We start from the raw sequence: 20,036 nt of genomic DNA on the forward strand, positions 1-20,036 counted from the left end.
GCGGAGCCGCCATGGCCCGGCAGTGCGCCCTCCTGCGAAAGGCCCATCTCCGAGCAGCGCGGCCGCGAGGCAGGGGGCGGAGCGGAGCTGAAAGCTGCCAGGGCCCAGGGCCCTCCCCCTCCGATTCCTCCCTGCCTTGAGCAGACATGATTACACGAATCTATTCTTTAGTTCCGGTGAGTTGTAGAAAAGGCAGCTGCAGACATCGCCCTGCAAGGGGAGCGCTGCTGTCTGGAGAGGCCCGGCGGGTGTCCCCGGGGACGGGGCTGTTGAGGGCGGCCCTTCTCGCCCGGTGGCTACCTCTGGCTCCTCTGCCACGCAGCCGTCTGGGATCAACACCCCTGCGGCCAGGCCCTCGATGTCGTCTCTCTCAGGGGCAGACACAGCTCGATCAGCGCTGGGTAGTCCTAGCACCCAGCACAGGGGCTAAGTGAAAATTTATCGAGTGAGTGATGTCTGTAGCAAGAAAACTGGTTCATTAAGTTCTCAGTGAGAAAAATGCTTGTCACGGCGACTGTGCCCTGAGTCAATCCTCTCTCCTAGGCACAGCGACATGGAAGCTTAGTATCACGGCCTAGGGGGTCCTCTTGCCACAGAGACCGGCGTGCACACGGCCCACTGCCCAGGCAGCCTCCCCAGGGACAGTGTGTAGATTGGTCTTGCCAGGGTTTGCCTCCTGAATGCCCCTCACCTCTCTCTGTAGCGGGGTTGGTTACTCCATGTGGCTGCAGTAGGTCCTGACTAACCAAATCCCTCTGTCCCCTTAGGGGACTTAGCCCGTCTTGGTGCTCATGCATCATATATTGGTTGGTCTAATGGTTCAACACTGTGAGAAGAAAGTTCTCAGTGGTTAATTTCCCAGTTCTTGGGAGAGGTCTTGGCGGTGTAGTTATGAGATCCGGAAAACACACACTGTAGAAGCAGGTACTGAGCCCTGACAGGGGGCAGGGGCAGCAGTTGTCCTGGGGCAGCAGTTGCCTTTGGATAAAGTACGGACAGTGCTATTCCTTCCGCCTGGTGACAGGAGCCTGGCTGACTTTTAAAGCAAAACCTAGGGTGGTCTGGGAAATGTTGTTTTGCAAATATTCTCTCAGTGATGGGACATTAGACCAGGAGACAAAAAAGTTGTGTCCAGTTCTCAGCCTAGACCTGAAAAATGAGAAATTTGCAGATTCTAGTCCTGACTGGTTGTTGTCAACTTAGGGGAGCCTTAACTTTTCCATGCCCAAGTCTCCCAAAGAGCACCCACAGCATTTGAGGACAGGAGTCGCAATTGCAGAACCACTGTGGGAGCTTCGCAAGATGCTATGTGTGTCTTTCATTGTCTGGAAGTGGATGCGGGGGCTTGAAATCAGCGGCGGGTCTGCGTGCTGCGCTGTCAGAGCACCGCCCTCCTCTGTCCCCTCCACGGCTCTCTCGCCTTCTTTCGTCGGGCAGGAGGTAATTCGCCATTGAAGTTTTCTCTTTAGACTATGACACAGGAAATTATTTTTTCTCCTATTTATAGAAATTGCATTTGCATTTATGAGGCTGGTAATGTCTCATACATATTTCCTGTCAGATAAAATATTAATTAAAAGCGTTTGTTGAGTTATACTCTGAAATCCTAACTAAATCTCTTCTACAACAAATATTTTGAGTATTTTCTCTCATGTCAGGAGAATTCCTCATACATTACTTGTGCATGTTAATTAGCTCATCTATGAACAGCAGATTTCTATCAATTAATGAAATATCATTTTGCAACATTTAACAAATAATTGCGTAGCTGCCACCTGGTTTACAAAACAAAGCAAAACGTTGCCAGCACTGTTGACACTGGATTGCCTCCTCTTCCCTCAAGAGACAACCAACCGACAGCTTGAATGTGGTGTTTCCCTTTCCCGTGGGTTTGTTTGATGCTAAAACTCTCCGCACACGCACATGGACACACGCGCGTGCCCACGCCCAGCCAATCAGGGAATACCGGCCATATGTGAGGATTTCGTGTTTACAAGCCCTCGAGGTTGAGGAAGGCCGTTGTGTCTGAGATGCTGTGACAGGTGCTTTGAGGGAAACTGGAATGTATAATGTGGGCTTTGATCTCGAAGGCCTTACATCTGATGGGGAGGGTTGGCACTTGTGCAGGAGAAGTTAGCAGACAAATTAACACCTACGATTTTAATTCACAGGCGCTAATTGGACGGTGGTGGAACTGCCAGAAATGCTGACAAAGCCTGGGGACGAGGGGCTGAGCCAGGCCGGAGAGAAGGGCCTCCAAGCGAGCAAGCCGGGAGGAAGACCAGGGTTTGAACGTGCGAGTCCAGGACAGGCAGGCTCTGTGCTCAGGGACCAGCAGGAAGGCAAGAATGGCTACCGGGGTCGGGGGACACGGTGGCGACGGCAGTGGCTGTGGTTAATCGGGGGCCTGCTGTGTGCGCCGCTCTGCTGGGGGCTCCACATCAGCAACTGCCTGTGCTTTCCCGGCCTCGCGGCAGGGAGGGAGCACGGTCCCGCCTCTCAGATGAGGAAACGGCCAGACAGGTCAAGTGCCTCCCGCCGGCACGGCTACCAACAGTGGATTTCGGAGCTGCCGTGGGAACCTGGTCTTGTCAGATTCCCAAACCGTATTTCTAACTGTTACGGGCTCAGCTGTGTCTCCGCCAGATTTGTATGTGGAAGCCCTAATCCCAGTACCCCAGAATGTCACTGTATGTGGAGATGGAGCCTTTAAAGGGGCGATTAAATTAAAACGAGGCCGTTAGAGCGGGTCCTAATCCAGTCTGACTGCTGTCCTTATAGGCAGAGGAAGTTTGGACACACGGGAGACGGCAGGGGTGCGCAGGTGCAGAGCAAAGATCCTGAGAGGACAGAGAGGACGGTGTCTGCAAGCCCAGGAGAGGGGCCTCAGGAGAAACCAGCCCCGCTCACACCCTTGCCCTTGGACTTCTAACCTCCAGGACTGTGAGAGACGCATTTCTGTTGTTGAAGCCACCCAGGCTGTGGCATGTTGTCACGGCAGCCCTAGAAAAGGACAGGCCAACCACAGTGCCTCTCTGCCTCTCGGAGGGGCCTTGGTCCCAAGCTATGGGATTTGGACTTTTCTGCAGATTGGGAGTAATGACTGAAAATCTCTGAGTTGTGGAGAATTGCGAACGTCATTGTGAAGATTTTCCTGGGGTGTTTTGTGTGCTATTCATTTGTTCGTTTCAGTGAAGAACTATGGAGCGCCTGTTTTGTGACCTCCCGATTACAGGGGCCGTGCTTGTCTGGTTCACCTCCGAGCACCACTTGCTCCCGGTGCTGCTTGCGGCGTAGACGATGATCAGTAAATATTTTCAAATGAAAGAAAGGATATGCGGAAGGTTCTGGGGATAGACAAAATGACAAGAGGAACAGAGCTTGCCTTCAGGGAGCTTGCAGTCTGCTGAGGAAGGCAGTCAGTATGTGACGGTTTAGGCAGGGCAGAGACGATTATTATAAGCAGTGCCGTTCAACACAACTTTTGCAATGAAGGAAATGTTTGATATCTTTTCTGTATAATGTGGCACATGTGGCCATCGAACGTGTGAAATATGGTGCTATAAAGAAGAAATGGAGTTTTAAATTTTGAATAATTTTAAGTAGGCACTGTGGCTGGTGGCTCCCATTTTGCACAGTCTAGGATTAGAGGCAGGGAGAGCCTTGGGGACGTGGGCTCCCCAGTGCCCCCTGCACACAGGGGTGCTGCAAGGGCAGTGGGAGGAAGAACCCTGGGACTCAGTGCGCCGCCCCCCCCACCCGGCGCCATGTGAGAAGTGCAGGCCCTCAGGCTCCACGCTCCACCTGCTTGAAGAGCATCTTCGTTTTAACAAGATGCCCCGGTGACAAATATGCCCACTGGGGTTTGGAAGAGCACCATGTAGCAGACACGCTGAGAAAGGGTGGACAGAACCAAGCGCCTGATAGCACTGGGGCCCGAAGGAGGAGGAATGCGACTGGCTGGCTTGGCGCGAAGCTGGCTGAAGTCTCTTGACTCTCCAGGGACACGGAGGCCTCCTGCCGGGACATCTCGCCCCTCCGCGTCCCTCCCCTAGCTCTCTGACCGCGGGTGCTGAGAGTGCTGCGGTCCGCCTCTCTCCTCTACCTGCAATCGGCAAGTTCCCTGAAGGTGCGGACCTTATTTTTTAAAACCACCGAGTTCCCAGTGTCTGGCGTCAAGCCTTTCACTTGGCGACTGTTCGCTGAGTGTGTGCAGGCCTGGCAGCAGGACAGGGAAGTCGGGAGCTGCAGGTGGCTGGCGAGGGAGAGCCGCAGAGTTTGAGCCCAGACAGCCGCATGCTCCCTGCAGCCTGTCTGGGAAGACGCGGGAACAGGTGTCTGGAGAAGAGGAGGGGTCAGGGATCGGGTGGGGATTTGGGAACGCCATCTACAGAGAGAAGACTAAATCCTGAGAAATGGCGCAGGTATCTGGAGGAGGTGGAAAGGGCAGGGGAAGAGGCCGTGCTCACGCCTGGGGCAAGGGAGTGAGAGAGGGTCCGGGGCGGGTTGGCCAGGGTGGGGCCCCTCAGGGGAGGATGAGCGCCGGTCGGTGGCCTAGACACGTCCATTAATGGAACATTCGTTCAGTAGCACCTGTCTCCCGAAGCCTGTGTTCGGCACGGCAGGGGTCAGGAAGATGTAACCACAGACCCAGAAAAGTCACGGAAAATGGGACCGAGGGGGGAAGAGCCAACTGCTGATCAGGCTGTCGAGATGTCACTGGTCACTCTGCAGGACTTGCTAAATAGGTACCACATTCATCTCAAAAAGAAAAGCAAACATGCTCCCTGGGAAAGTAGCCTGACATCCGCGTGCACGCCTCGGCTTCTCCCAGAAGATAAGCTTCTCACCTGTCACCTGATGATCCCACATTCACTGTGCATTGAATGTCACGGAATTTGGACAGTACATAGCACCCATGGTAGCTTTGGCTTCCCTAAAACGAACTCCCCATTCCTGAATTTCCTCTCATTCACGAGTCCAGGCCCAGGTGCGAGACAGAGACACCTGCCACACCTGGCCGCTCAGGTGACTGTGGAACGGAGTCTGCGTTCCTGGAGGACTGGGCTGCGCCGCCAGGGCTGAGCTTCCGGCTGCTGCACCACGAGGGACAACGGTTTTTCGTCCCACTTCGCGAAGGAGAATATTTAAAGAGGAAAGAAAATAAACAACTTTAATTCCTTCCTAACTTTATTGATAAAAATCTCCATTCTGTTTTGTGGAAAACTCCCTAGAAATGGCACCAGTAAGGCCCGGCCCTTCCCTGGCATCGTTTCTGCGAGGCCCAATAGCACCACCTAGTGGCTGAAAGAGATTTCACAGCGGGTCCAACCCCTGTATTGCTATTTACTTGTTCATTCGTTCTGATCTTTAGTTTCTGTTCCACTAAAGTAATACATGCATATGTTTGAAGCATCACATTGTTCAAAATAGTCTGAAACAAAAACAGTTGGGCCTCCGCTTCACCCATCTCCCAATCTTAAGGCCACCATTTCCATTTCTTTTGGCTATTTTTTCCCTTTGGCTTTGCTGCATGTCTCTAAATGACACGCTTATAGAAATACTTCTAGATGTTTCTCTTTTAGAGTCTATCTATTAACTTTCCTCCATTGAAGATGGAAACTTAGATGGAAACTCTTTCCCCCTCTGTTCCTACCACACTCTCACGTCCTTCCCACTTCTCTTTTGGCAAGGGAGTTAAGTCACAATTTCGCTTGCATAAATGCTCAGTTTGAATACTATTTGTCTACAACATTCTATCCGCAGAGATCCATGCAGCAAGCCAGATTGCTTTGTCTTTCCTGAACAACTTTTTGTCTTCTCTGGAGTAACTGTCTTAATTTTGTTTGCTTGGTTTTCTTTGCTCTCATCACCAATTTTGATGAAAAATTTCCACCTGCACTTCCAGTCGCCTCTCGAGATGTGCAGATGGATCGATGCCCTGTCAACTCCGTCTCCTGGAGAAGTCTCCCCGGCACCTCTGTCCCTTTGGTCTGGACTAGTGCCTGGCGCCTTGTGCCTGGTGCACAGCTGGCTCCTGGGGTCTCCTTTCCCTTTGCCTCTCTCCCATATTGCATCCCCTGTTTCCCGAATCCCATGAATTTTTCTTTCTTGGAAGGAACACATCTTACATTTGCCTCCTGAGAAAGAGAGCATGAAAGGTAACATTTTGAGAGTCTGCATATCTGAAACTATCTCTATTCTATTTGATTGACAAGTTGGCCAGGTATAGAATTCTAAACTGGAAATCATTTGCCTTCAGCATGTTAGAGGGATTTCTTATTTTCTTTCACCTTTCTCTATGATATTGTTGAGAAGTCTAAAGCCAGTTTCATTCCTGATCCTTTTACGGGTCCTCTTTTTCCTTTCTGAAGACTAGTGGGTCTTCCCTCCGTCAGTAGTGGTGTGAGATTTCACAATGACGTGACGTGAGCAGGACTATTTTCGTCCCTTGTGCTGGGTGTCGGGCAGACTTTTCATCACTGCCTTCCCTTCTGGGCAGGTTTCTTGCAATGTTTCTTTGACGATTTCCTCCTTCCTATTTTCTCCATTCTCGCATCCTGCAATCGTGTCACTTAAATGTCAGACTGGAAACCTCTTGTCTCTTTTCTCCTACATTCATCTCTTTGTATTTTTGCCCTATGTCCTGGTAGATTTCCTCAACTTTTTTCTTTCAACTCTTCCATTGAGATTTTTGTTTTTTGCTTTCATATTTTAGTTTCCAAGAGCCCCCTTTTTATATATTCTCCAAAAGATTTTTTTTGTAGCTTTCTTTCTATTTGCAGTTTTCTTCTCCCTGCATGGTCTCTGTTTCCACCAAGATGCTTTTTCATCTGTGAGTTTTGCTCCTCAGAGACCTGGTTACCTGGTAAGAGGAGGCTCTGGGCCTTCCCAGGAGGATGCTCTGGCTGGGCCATTTCATTGCAGGAATACTCGATATCAGATTTTCCTTTCGGGATGGTCAGATTCCTCCGGAACAATTCTTCAGTCTCCTGCCCAGAGGGTCGGGTCTTCTGGAATCGAGTTGGAGGAAAGAGTCGGGTCTTGACTGCAGTGTGGATATGTTCACTTAGCTCTCCTTTTCTCCGGGTGTGGTAAGCCCATCCTTACCGGTGCTATGTGTCCCTCAGTCGAGAGAGGCCTTTGTTTTCCCCTCTCCAGAGAACAAATCTCCAGTCTTCTGCCAGGAAGGGCCGGGAGAAGTTCCTTGCCTGGGCTGAGTCAGGGAGGGGATCTGGAGGTCTAAGTGCGGCACTTCCTGACCCGCTCGCAACCCACGCTCCCTTTCTGGTTGCTCGTTCACGGTCCCCCCACTTCCAGAGGTCGGCAGTGCCGCTGACATCCAGGCATTTGGGGGTTCTGATGCGCCAGCAGTGCCGGCTCCTGGCCGTCCTGCGCAAGTGTAGAATGCTTCTGCTTTCCGGGTCTCAAGAACGCTGCTGTGACTGTTTCCTCTCCAGTTCTTCTAACCTTTGAGGGTTTATGCTTTTTCAAAAATTGTTGTTTTAGTGGGATTTTGGATGAGAGAAAAAGTAGAAGCATTTCTTTAACTTACCGTCTGTACGCTGAAGTCATTCATTCATTTTTAAATCATCTGTTCTACAAACGTCTGTTGATTGGTTACTCTGCAGCAGGCTCTGTGCTGGATCCTGGAGGCACGGTGATGACTAGGCTGTGTCCCCTGCCCCGCGACGATGCTTCCCTTGGGTGCCAGCAGGTAAATGGACAGCTGTATGTGCTCGTATAGGGAGAAGGCACGGCTGATGGTGACGGCTTGGTGTTTCCACGGAGGTCAGGTTGTCTGTCTTCCGAGGGATCCCAGAAGGTAACATGGTGTATGTAGAGCATTTGTCACGTCCCTTGCAAGTTCGGACACCCGATTTCCAGCAGAGCCATCTCCCGAGAACACCCGTCTCCACGGACGGAGATGGCAATGCTAATTCATCAGTTAATTTACGGTGAGCTCTAGGACTGTGCCGGGAGCTAGCACACACGTGACGGCTTGACCAGCTGGTCTCTCCTACAGGGAGAGAGCTGGACGGGCAGTCGAGTCGTGACCGGAGCGTTGCTGGGCGAGCCTGGAATCCGACGAGGGTGTGAAGCGTGATGACTGGGTGGCTGCTGGTCAAGGCTGTTGAACAAGAAGTTCATGGGACCGAAATGCTGAAGTCTGCCGCATGAGGCTCGCTCCTTCCCGGAAAGCGCCCCAGTCACAGCGGATCTGGAGCCTTAGTTTCCTTCAGATACATCAGGCCGCTCTCGGAGTGAAGACCAGAGGGTCAGACTCCCTCCGAAACTGCTCAACAGACCCCACACGTGCTCTGGCAAAGGGAGATTTACTGGGCGAGGGGACACTGTCACTTGCCAGGTGGGAGGCTCTGAGTGGGACCCTCACATCTGCCTGATGGTGGACGTCCCCTCCAGGGGGTTGAAGAATCACGTGAGGGTCTGATGAGCTCTAGATGGCCGCAGAAAAAGACCACCCTGCTCCCTTTTCGGTCACGTCAGAAAACACGGAACATTCACTTGTTCCCAGGAAGTCGCCTCCCAGACAGCCTGGCAGTCACTAGCCCCAGTGCCGTCTCTAAAGGGAGAGACCAAGCCCCAAAGCTGTTGGTGAAAGAGGGGCCAGGATGGAGGATTTACAGGGCGAGCTCTGAGGGGACACGGGGACGGGAGCTTGTGGCTTCTGCTTACCGAGCCAGGCAGGGCAAGGTGAGGCCAGGGTTGCACAGGTGGGGGTGGGGAACGGGAACGGGACACACCCCAGGTCGCTTCTGCTCCAAGGCACCCGGGCAACAGGGGTAACAGGACGCGATTATTAACCCGACCAAGAGCCATGAGCCTTCACCCTTCTCTGGCTGCTGTCCCTTGGCCAGTGGTCACGTAGAGTGACGCTCCCCGAGGTGCCGTGTAAAGGGCCGGAGGACAAAGCGACGCCAAGAGCTCTGGAAAGAGCAGAGTTCCCCGCTGGGATTCTTGCTTGAGGGTGGGTACAGCTCTGTGTCCTAGTGCCCAGGCCTCAGGCGGCCTTACATGTGCTTTTCGATTTCCAAAGGGCATCCCCGCCCCCAATGCCTCCATTTTCAGAGCCCTGCGGCCCCCGGGTCCACTGGAGACAACTGTCTCGACCCCACTTTGCAGCTGCGCAAGGCCTGGCGTGGCCCCGGCTCTGCTTTGGTAGAGGACTCAGAACTGACCAGGCCAGAACTAACCAACTAACTTCCTCGTCCCTGGTTACATTTGGTTTTAGTATCACACGCAGTAACAGCGATCGTAGCAAGTGACGTTAATAGAGTACGGCGCAGTTGCAAGGCATGTTCACACAGTGTTGTGTGAGGCACGTACGATTTGTCCCTTTTGCAGATTCGAAGGTGATACTCAGAGGGGTTATGCAACCACCCCAAGGTCGTGCTGCTACAAAGTGGCAAAGGCAGACCTCAAAGCCAGATTCTCCCGCTCCTAGTTCAGTGTTTTCCCTGCTACCCAAGCTCCCTGAGGCTGTCACCCTGAAATACAGGGCCCTTATTCTAAAGCATGTTTTCTTCCCCTGGATGAAATTCTCATGACACGGCAGGTCCAGAAAAACAGCAGGGACCCTGGCTGAAAGGCCAGTGGGACCCCCTCTTTGGGTTTATAGCATGTCCTGTAGGCAGTGTGGCTCCCAAAAAGACCGCCCCGTGGCATTATTTGCGGGTAGATCTTTGAGCAACGTGGTGAGGTGTGGGGCAGGCCACCCGGGGAGGAAAAGACTGTTCATATCCGATAATGTGGCTGAGAAGGTCAATTTCAAGGTCATTGGACTGGTCAGAGTGTTTGTGCTGTGTCATTGCAGAAGGTGGCAATTTCCAGAGCAGGGTCTGCGTGCTCGGGACGTTGCGTTGTGGTCATAACTATGTGGGATCTGCGCCTGGCCACCCTCCCCACTTCCCTGGAGCATTCATGAGCACACGGGTGACCCGCTGTGAACGTGTGAACTTAGCTGTCTTGACTTCTGATTTTATGGGGACACGTGTGAGGCAGCTGAGAATCTGGAACAAAGTGTCTCAGAGGCTGCAGTGAAAAGCCACGGAGGCCCACAGGCCAGCGTTCACTGCAGTGGAGGGCGAGGGACCTCCCTTGCGCCTCTCCCACTGGCTGGCCAGCGGTCCCCAGCGTGGCGCTCTGACCTCACTCCCTGCCCCGCCCAGACCTCCTCCTACACAGAGGAGTGTGAGGAGCAGGGCCCTCTGCCATCTGCTGCTTCTCTGCTCTGCGGGACTCTGACAGCCTGGGCACGGCTGGGGAAGCGGTGGGCTGGTCCTCCCGGCGTCAGCGGCCTGCCAGGGGGAGCGCAGCCCTACGGCAGGACCGTCAGCCCGGCTGTCACAACCAGTGAGCAGCCTCGGTTTTCAGAGAGAAGGCTCGGTTACGAGCACGAAGTGGGGAGGCCACTCGGCTGTGCCCTTAGCCCCGCGCCCCATGCACGTGGGTCTTGGTGACTCTCCGGCAAATAGAAAGCCCCGAATGAAAAGTACAGAGATGGCACGGTGCAGGGCCCCCGCGTGTCCTGGTGGTCCCCATGGGAGGCGCGGTGTGCTCTGTGGGCATATGGCAACCTGAGCAACTTGCGCCTTGACCTTGAGCACGTGTGAGACACGGGCTGGCGACTCTCAGGAAAACATTTCTGGGAGGGTGGTGGCACTTTGCAGGGGAGCAGGCACCTGCATTAGCAGGTCGTGCCAGGCAAAGAAAAGAAAACACGTAATTTTAGTCATTCCTTCACTCGTTCTCTGGACAAGGCATCGCCCTTTGTAGCTTTGGAGCGCAGGGAACTTTGGAAGATACAGCAGGGACTTGCAGGAGGTGCCCTTCCCCGGGGTGCCTGGAGCCAGCTCGCGAGGAAGCCGCGCCCGTGGGTGGAAGCAGAGAGAGATGCGCCAACAAAGCTCCGCAAAAGTCAGGAGAGAGAAAGAGGTGACCGCTGACGTGGAGCCCCGCTTTCCATGTGTGTGGTCTTGTGCACGTCGCTGCCGACGAGCCACGCAAGTGCAGGCCGGGGGGTGTCTGGGTTCTTCTGCATTTGTAACCAAACAGAAGTCACCTCTAGCTCAATGTAAATCACCCAGTGAGTTCCAAGGGACATTAACGGGAGCACTGTATCCAGAATGAAGGAGGTGGTCGGGCACGGTGGCTCACGCCTGTAATCCTGGCACTCTGGGAGGCCGAGGCGGGTGGATTGTTTGAGCTCAGGAGTTCGAAACCAGCCTGAGCAAGAGTGAGACCCCATCTCTACTAAAAATAGAAAGAAATTAGCCAAACAACTAAAAATAGAAAAAATTAGCCGGGCATGGTGGCACATGCCTGTAGTCCCAGCTACTCGGGAGGCTGAGGCAGGAGGATCGCTTGAGCCCAGGAGTTGGAGGTTGCTGTGAGCTAGGCTGATGCCATGGCACTCTAGCCTGAGCAAGAGAGTGAGACTCTGTCTCAAAAAAAAAGAACGCAGGCGGTGATGTCCTATTCCGCTTGGGCTGGTGTGAGCGCACCTCCGGCGTGCTGGCCCAGGGTACCAGTGTTTACGGAGATGATTGGCAGGCCCGAGCGTCTGGGTGGATGCCGTTGGGGAGAAAGCACAGAAAACGTGGGCAGGCCAGAGGGGACTTCTAAATTCCCTTCTTTGATTCAGGGAATGTGTGAGCCTCTCTTTCTATTCCGAGAAGCAGCAGCCTGGAGAGATGTGGGTGCAAAGCTTTTCAGATGGCTGGTTTGGCATCTAGCTGTGGAAAATACTGGAACAGCCAAGTTCACAGAGTTAGTGTCTGGGCTTGGCCGCAGCCGCTGGTCTAACTGCCGAAACCAGGATCCCTTTGGAAGGGCGTTCAAGGCCCTCCAGGAACAGATCTTGCTAGGGTTCTGTCCCCTTGTCTCTAAAATGAGGATTTAAAAAAATACCTCTCTGCCTCCTTTACAGACAAGAGAGAACGTGGAAGAGCCCGGGAACTGCGGCGGAAGATGGATTTTCATCTTCGCCGGCGTCTCTCACCGCCGAGTCTCCTCCCTGTGCTGCTGTGCTGTGACGGGGCAGCTGCCGAGGACGCGGCGGGGGACAAGATGCGGAGCCCAGGAGACGATAGCAGTCTCGTGTGAGCTCCTGCGCGATGCTTCTCTTCTGACGGCCGCGTCTGGGAAGCTGCGGGGTTAAGAGTGCTCCCAGGAGAGGCCTGTCCCCCCATCACGGCGCTGCGCGCGGTCTGCCCGCAGGGAATCATTTCAAAGGGTAGGGACATGGAAAAATACCGTTGCTGCTTAGAACTGATGTAGCACTTGCTTCAGGGGAACCGACTAAAATTGATTTAGTCTCCGGAGAGTTTCCGAGAGGCAAGAAGGCCTCAGGCCACGTCCGAAGGACGCGTGTTTTTCTGGAAAGCCTGGCGGAGGGTGGAATGAGGCCCAGTCTGCAGCCTCCTGGCGCCTGCTCACTTTTGTTTACCGCCATTCGACAGGTGGCGTGGCAGGGTCCCCTGCGTAACAGGCGCGCGTCCCTCCGTGTGAGATTTGGGCTGTGCGATGTGTCCCCACGGTGTCCTAGAGAAGAAACAATTTTCGGTCTGTCAAAAACCTCCCAGAGATGTGAAAATATGAACAATATATGTAAATATGAAATTCTGGGTAAAATCTTTAAAACTCCCCCAGATAGAAAATAAAAAAGAACCGTAAGCATCGTCTGACGACGAGAGCCCCACGTTTGCATCCCAAGTGCGTCGCTGCCCCCGCGGGCGGCAACAGCGCTGTGCCGAGGGGTCTTGGCAGGCTGAGGAGGAGGAGGATGAAGCCGACCCTCGCGTCTTCTCTCGAGCCAGCGTGCTCACTTGGGTAGCCCACCTTTGCGCCCTGCCTCCAACTATGCTTCGTCCACTCCCCACCTCCCGTGACCACCTGCTGTAATTCGGATCTTCCCAAAGCGCCCAGTGCAGACAGCGCCATCTCTGCGAAGCTTCCCCAATTTTTCCAGCCAGAAGTAACCACTTCTATGTACTCAGGACCTGTCCATTGTGTTTATAGCTTTTGTGTTTGTGACTGTCCTCTCCCCTCTGCAATGTCCAACTCTTGAAGGGCAAGGGCCGTGTTTTATTCATCTTTGCAACTGCCAAAGTGCCTAGCGTAACGCCTTTTCCTTAGTGAGATCCTCAGAAAGCTTTAGATGAATTAAATGGAATCATCAAAATCCTCCCTTCATTCAATTCTGTTCCTTTTTTTTAAAAAAGTCCCTTGACCTGGAGTTCTTAGCGAGGGCTATGCTTCCATCTTCAGGGGCAGGCAATGTTCCGGGGGAGCGTTTTCATTTCCTGCATGTGGCTTTCTCAGACCCTTCAGTTGTGAAACGTGTGACAACGCTCTTTCTTTCTCATCGTCTGGGTGGATCATCTAGTTCTTCTCCGTGGCAAAAACATTCAGACTTCACCACCACTCTCAGCAGACACTGGCTCTCAAGAAAATCAAGCCTCACAGACAAGAGAACCCATCCGGGCAGAGTCCCCGTCCTGCGGCGTGTAGGAGCTGGGCCGGAAGCGGGTGATGTGTTTTGCTTGTCGAAAGGCGCTCACGGGGGTCACCGTCTGTAGAGGGCGGTGGCCGGGGGCTCCTTACGTGCAGATGGGAGACAGCTTGCAGATCTGTGCCCAGGTGAAGCAAAGATTTCAAGTCAGTCTGTTTGAATAGCATGTCAACGAGCTTGTTTTGCAAACCGCGTGAGACTGTGGGGATGGAGTCATACATCCATCAGTAACTCTCGCCGGCCGACGCCGCGTGCCTCGTCCCGTCTGCCTCTCGCGAGCTGCCAAGGATGTTTTCCACATTGCCAAACAAGACCCCTTCTCTCAGCGTCAGAGTCAAGGAGAGGAAAATATTATCCACCAGAGAAAAATCACAGCCATATGGTCCAAATCCTGATGGCATTAGCTTTGGAGCTGTGTTTCTGAAAAAGGTCCCTGCTCCCAGCCAAATGTCGAGGGCCTGCGGGGGACAACGGGGTGAGACGCCCAAGTGCAGGTGACGATGACAGCAGTGAATGGGGGAGCCATCCACCTGTTCTTCCACCCCCAGGTGAACGCTGGGTGAAAACACCCCTGACCAGTCCCCGTCAGTTACCGCACCGCTCTCACCTGGACGGCGGCCGCTACGCACAGGTTGGGGTGCGTGAACTTCGACCCTGGCTCAAGGCGGGTCGAAGGCGCCTTCTGAATAGCACAGAGACCCACCATTGGTGCGTTTGCTCTGTCTTGCCTGACTTCATATTGCATTGTGAATTCTTCAGAGCTAAAAAGGGACTGTGCCTTTTAAATTTATTCTTATTAAAATAATGTACATATAAAGTTTAAAAAAGGCTCTTGTTCTCACTGTCCTCTCTATGCTTCCCTTCTCTTTATCCTCCCCATATAGCTAGATCCAAAACTTTGTTAGATCAAGACTCAGTGTTTACATTCTTATGACTCTTTAAATATTGTTCACAGCTAAGTCAACTTAGCGTATCACAAACACATTTTCTCTCCTTTATAAATGTTTGCCTTTAGTGGAGTTAACAACTTTCTTGTTTTCTTGACCTAGTTCTCTATATATGTCTGTCACTGATTCAACCTGGAAATCTCCTTCAGAACCATAAACCTCTTCACACACAGTGGCAACTCGGCCTTCCTGTTTTCCCTGAGAGGCAGCCACCCCTCCTTGCTGTTCTCGGGCCAGCTGGGAGGCGTCCCCGAGCTGGCCCCTCCACTTCACCCAGGCGAGCCTCTTCCCTTGCTTGTGCGGGAGCCCCTGTCTGCGATTTCTTACATCCCACTCTCTGAGTTTCTTTTCTCTTTTGGTGGATGCGTCTTCTAGAAATTTCCTAGGGAATGGTCTGGAGAAGCAACATTTGACTCTTGCATAGCTGCAATTGTCTTTATTCCATCTGCACATTCCGTCGAGGGTTAGACTAGGTACCAAATCATTTTCCCTCACAATTTCAATGTGGAAGTGCTCCACTGTTTTTTGTAGCATCCTGTGTTGCTTTTGGGGTTTAGGTGCCCTTTTGTGGTTCACAATTGTTTATAATCATTTTTGTGCAATATATTTCTCTTGCTTTATTGCCAATGTTTTAAAATATCATAAAATTGCCTTGACGTCGGTATTTAAAATTTTTTTATTTTGGGGTCTTAGTAGGCTCATCCAATTTGAAAACTAATGGTCTTCAATTGTGAGAAGTTAAATATATACATATATATATATATATAATTTTTTCATAATTTCTCTCCTATATTTTTTCAGTTCTTTCTTTCTGGAACTCACACCTACCAGTCTGGATCCTCCAAGAAGTAGATGCCAGGACAGGATGAAACATGAAAGAATTTTTTGCAGGGAGATGGCTGTGAGAGAATGTGGGGAGCTGAGGGGGGCTGGGGCAGTAAGTCTGACCCCTGTGAAGGAGAGAGGGAGGGAAGGTTGGAGGGACACCTCCTGGGTGACCACTATCCTGGAGCAAAAGCCCCCTGTCAGAGAGTTCTGCCTCTTGCAGGAACTGGCCTGTCTTGGTGCCGCTGCCTCACTCTGTCGGTGGCTGGGAACAGCCCACAGGACTATGGCCTTGGAACAGAGGCTGCGGGGGTTTCAGCAGGTGCAGCTGGAGGCTGGCGGTTCATTCTCACAGCTGCCGCAGCCTATTGTCACGTGGATGCTAAATCTCCTGCACTGATTCTACGCTTTCCTTATCTTTTCTCTCCTAGCCTTGCTCCTTAAGAATCCTGGGAGGTTTACTCAGAGTTGTTTTCCAATTATTTTCCCTGCTCTAAGAATTTAAATTTCCAAGTATTCTTTCTTGTTCTTGGACTCTTTTTTTCTAGCTTCCTGTTCTTGTTTCATGTCTATACATCCTCTCTTCTCTCTGGAGATAATTGTGGCTCTTAGAAATCTATTCTGCTCCCTACTTTGTTTACTCCAGGTTCCCTTCGTGTGTTTGTTTTGATCTTTTTGCTGCGTGTCAGAGCCTGTCCTCGAATGTCTGACGACCCTTGGCTGCCTGTCACGTAAGAGAACTGCACTAAGAAGCTCACTGGGAGCCGTGAGGAAGACGGCTGCGTTTCATCCTGCCAGGTGGAGGGACTCTCGGCTGTCAGCACGAGGAGGTCTTCCCTCTCAGCCCTTTGAGCTTTCCTAGAGAGCCTGCCACGGCATGGCCATGTTTAGGCACCTGGTGCTGAGCAGAGGAAGAAGGTCATGAGTCACTCACACAACCCCTTCTGTCTCCAAGACAGCACCTAGCTATGAGGAACCCAAATTCACACCCTTTCTGGTTTTCTCCAGAGTAAACATTAAAACCTAGGCTGGGAATCTGTTTCCTACAGAGGCTTTCAACACATTTTCCTATATCCAGCCCCACACACGGGCCCCGAATGGGGCAGTTTTCGGAGGTGCCTGGCCTGTGCTGCCCCTCGGCGGCTGAGAACGTGCGACTTGCTTCTTGCTGTCTTCTCCCTCCATATGCCCTGGGCGCAGCTCTTGCTACTCTGCGCTGTTCATTTGCTCTCTAGCTTCCTAAATTTTGTAAAAATCTCTTGATGGCTGTTGTCTCTCTTCCTATCTCTTTGTCTTTGTGGATTTTACCTTTTTGGTTCCTTTACTCCCATTTTTGTCGAGAGGCAAAAATAAACATTTGTTTAATCCACCATATTTTCATCTTAAAATTCTTTTTAATTCCTGATTCCCCAAAAAAATGAGTTCAGAGCTTTGCATAGAATATATGTGATGTCACAAAGTGTACAGTTAACACTGCTTGCTAACCAACCAGAGCAGAAGCAGGGCAGAGGCCCAAACTTCCGCTCACACAGGGAAATTCTGTCTACCTGTAGACAGTCGTCTCCGCCAGGCAATGGTTGGGAAGCGCTTCCATACAGGTAGGCCTGAATCAGAACTCCCGCTTGGTTACATACTGAATGTGTTCCCAGAGACAAGTGTTCGGTTTTTTTTTAAATCTCTGTCCATTGGTTAAAACGAAGCTTTTCCAAAGGTTGTTAGGATGAACCTCAACGAATGGTACAAAGCTCACAGCGCAGGGCGGGAGCTGTTGCCTTGTGAATTTCCTTCCTTTCGCTCTCAGACCGGGAAGAGCTTGCTTTGGCAGCTTTACGGATTCGCTGCTGTCACCTGGATTGTCATCAGTGCCGCCCGCTCCTGCCACCCAGAGTCTGGCTCGCTCTGCACGGTCCTGCCCGCTTTCCCTGCGGGCCCCTGCTCCGCGGCCTCCCTTTGTGCTGTGAACGGGAATGTCTCCTCTTCCCCTGAACCACGCAGCCACCTCCAAAAGCTTTTTGTTTATCCAAATGTCCCCTGTTGGAGTGTTAGTCACGAACAGGATAAAATCCATGCAAAGTTCCAAATTTCCTTAAGAAAAAGAGAAGGAAAAGCAGTGGGTTGGTGTGGTCCTTACGCGGGTAGAGGCAGGAGGCTCCAGGCCGAGTGTGAACTCCCTCCCAGTCAGGAGCGCAGGGACAGCACACAGGGGCAGGGACAGGGACAGGAGAGAGCGGCTCTCCTCACTCCGCCACACATCCCCGCTCGCTCGCGAGGTGCAGAGGCAGCAGACAGGGGCCCTCAGTCGCGGAGTTTCTTGGGATTCCTTGGTGAAGACCCAGGGTAGGAGGAAGGACCGAGAAGGCGAGAAGCCAGCTGGCTGGTTTTACGCAGATACAGGATTCCACCAGGGCGGACCCCTGGCTGCGCATTGTGACCTGCACTGTGACCCGGGCTGTGGTTCAGGAGATGCGCCTGCCCCGCCCTCCCGGTTGCTTAGCAACAGGCCTCTTTCCCCCTCTCAGCAGGGCTGGAGGGGCCAGGAGTGGGGCCAGGAGCGGGACAGGGGTGAGGCAACCACCCGCTCGCACGGCCATTAGAGGGTCTGGTGAAGCTGTGCAGGAGGCACCCGCCTTACACATGAGTGAGGCAGTTAAGGAAGCATTTGTTTTCCTCGTCTGGGGTTTCTTCTGTACTGTCTCAGAACTGAGGCCTTCCTGCAAGAGGCGCACCTTGTGTTTCCGCAGCCCTCTGCTGGGTCCCGGGAGGAAGGAGAGGCGTGCCCTGGGCCACACTGCTGGGGGACTCAGACGGCCACCTTGGGGGCCTCTGCTGCGGACATCGCGAAAGGCCCTTTCCCAGCTGTTCTGTGGGGCGCCGGAGTCTCGCCTGCCAAGCACTGACAGTTCCCAGCCTGAGCAGCTCCTGTGCCAGGCCGGGCGCTCTGAGAAGCAGACACCAGGATGGGATTAAAAGTGTAAAGATTCTATTAGAGGAAGTGCCAGGTGACAGAAAATCAGGAGGGAGCCGGGGGAGCTGCCAGACTGACCTGGCAGGCTGACCCTGGCTGGGGGCGAGAGGGCGGGCAGGTTGGGAGGAGGCGTCCTGCCTGCCCACTGTGGAGGAGGGCTCCCACCAAAGTCACCCTCGGAGGAGCCCATCTGCCCCGGGGAGTGGTCTCCATCGGGTCGCTTCAGACTGCAGCCCCCGGGGCCCTGGGCACTGCTCGCCCTGTGTCCGGAGGTCGCAGGACATGTTCTCCAGGGCCCCACACCCAGACTCACTTAAAGGTGGGGTGGGGTGAGCCCGGGTTTGGGGACTAGGGTCAGGTGAGCGGCGGTGAGGACTCGCGTGCCCGCAGGAAGGCGCGTGCGGAGGGGAGGGCCGGGTCTAGCAGGGATCTCTCCTGCTGCTGTTGCCTCACTGTGTTGCTGCTTCCGGGTGTGGGTCGCCCCCAGCCGGCCTTCACATGGGGGATGCTGCCACGAGCAGTTTTACTTACACCCATGTCTTAGTCCGTTTCTGCTGCTATCACAAAATACCTGAGACTGGGTAATTTATAAACAACAGAAATTTATTTTTCACCATTCCGGAGGCTGGGAAGGCCAAGATCAAGGCACCAGCATGTTTGGTGTCTGGTGAGGGCCTGGTCTATGCTTCCAACATGGCACCTTGAACCATCGTGGAAGGCCGAAGGTCTGTGTCCTCGTAGCAGGAGAGAATGAACCCCCTCCCTCGAGCCCTTGTATAAAGGCCCTAATCCCCCAATAATCTCCTAAAATCCCCCACCTCTTAAAACTATCACATGGCAATTAAGTTTCAACATAGAAATTTTGGGGACACATTCAGGTCATAGCAACATACTACATTCTTTCTCCTCTGTAACAACTGGTTGTAAGTGTTTGAAAACATAATTTCCTTTTCCCATGGAATTTTGCACCAGTTTCCATTTATTTCATCCCCTCTGTGAGCACCGTGATGCCTCAGCTGTCCCACACCACGCAAGCGTGTGAGACCACCTAGCGCGCCATCTCCAAGCCGTGGCGTCGCTCTGATGTTGCTCTTGTCCTTTTCATGGCTTCGACTCTTGAGTGGAGGCTGATGACTCAGGTCATCTTGTGTGGTGTTCAATGGAGAAGGGGACAGACAGTGAAGGGATGTCACCTGCTGCTGCTCCACGCAAACAAAGCCATGCCTTGGATGACATCCTGCTGGGAGGCATGAGGAGCAGTGGGAAGACTGCAACTCGGGAGGGACGTGAACTAAGATCCCCTCCCCACGGTATGACCCTGGGGTGCGTTGGGCAGGAGGAGAGAAAGCTCAGGCTTAGAGCGCGCTGCCTTTCAACAGTGTTTACCCAATGACAAGTGCGTTACATGTGTTTTCTCACTCATTCCCCACCACAGACCTCCAGGAGTGAGAGCTAGAAGCTGGTAACTGGCCCCAGTAATGCAGTTGGTGGAGCAGGGTGTCAACCCCATCTGCCCACAGCAAAGTCTGTGCTATAAAGCTCTGCATTGTTCTGGGATCAGGGTGACCGAGGAAGGGCTAAGGCAGGGTCAGCCTGACCTTCTAGGGCCACCAAGTGAGTCACTGGGAGAGACTTTGGAGGGGCTCTTTGGGGACCTCCAATTCCCCGCCTTGGAGCATCCAGCCTGTGTGCATGTGTGTGCAGCCTCCTGCATGTGACTCTGGACGCCGTCAGCGTGAGCACACCGGCCTTCTGGTTCCCAGCC

The sequence above is a fragment of the Propithecus coquereli genome, unplaced genomic scaffold (genome assembly GCF_000956105.1).
Source record: "Propithecus coquereli isolate 6110/MARCELLA unplaced genomic scaffold, Pcoq_1.0 Scaffold36, whole genome shotgun sequence".
Classification (NCBI taxonomy): domain Eukaryota; kingdom Metazoa; phylum Chordata; class Mammalia; order Primates; family Indriidae; genus Propithecus; species Propithecus coquereli.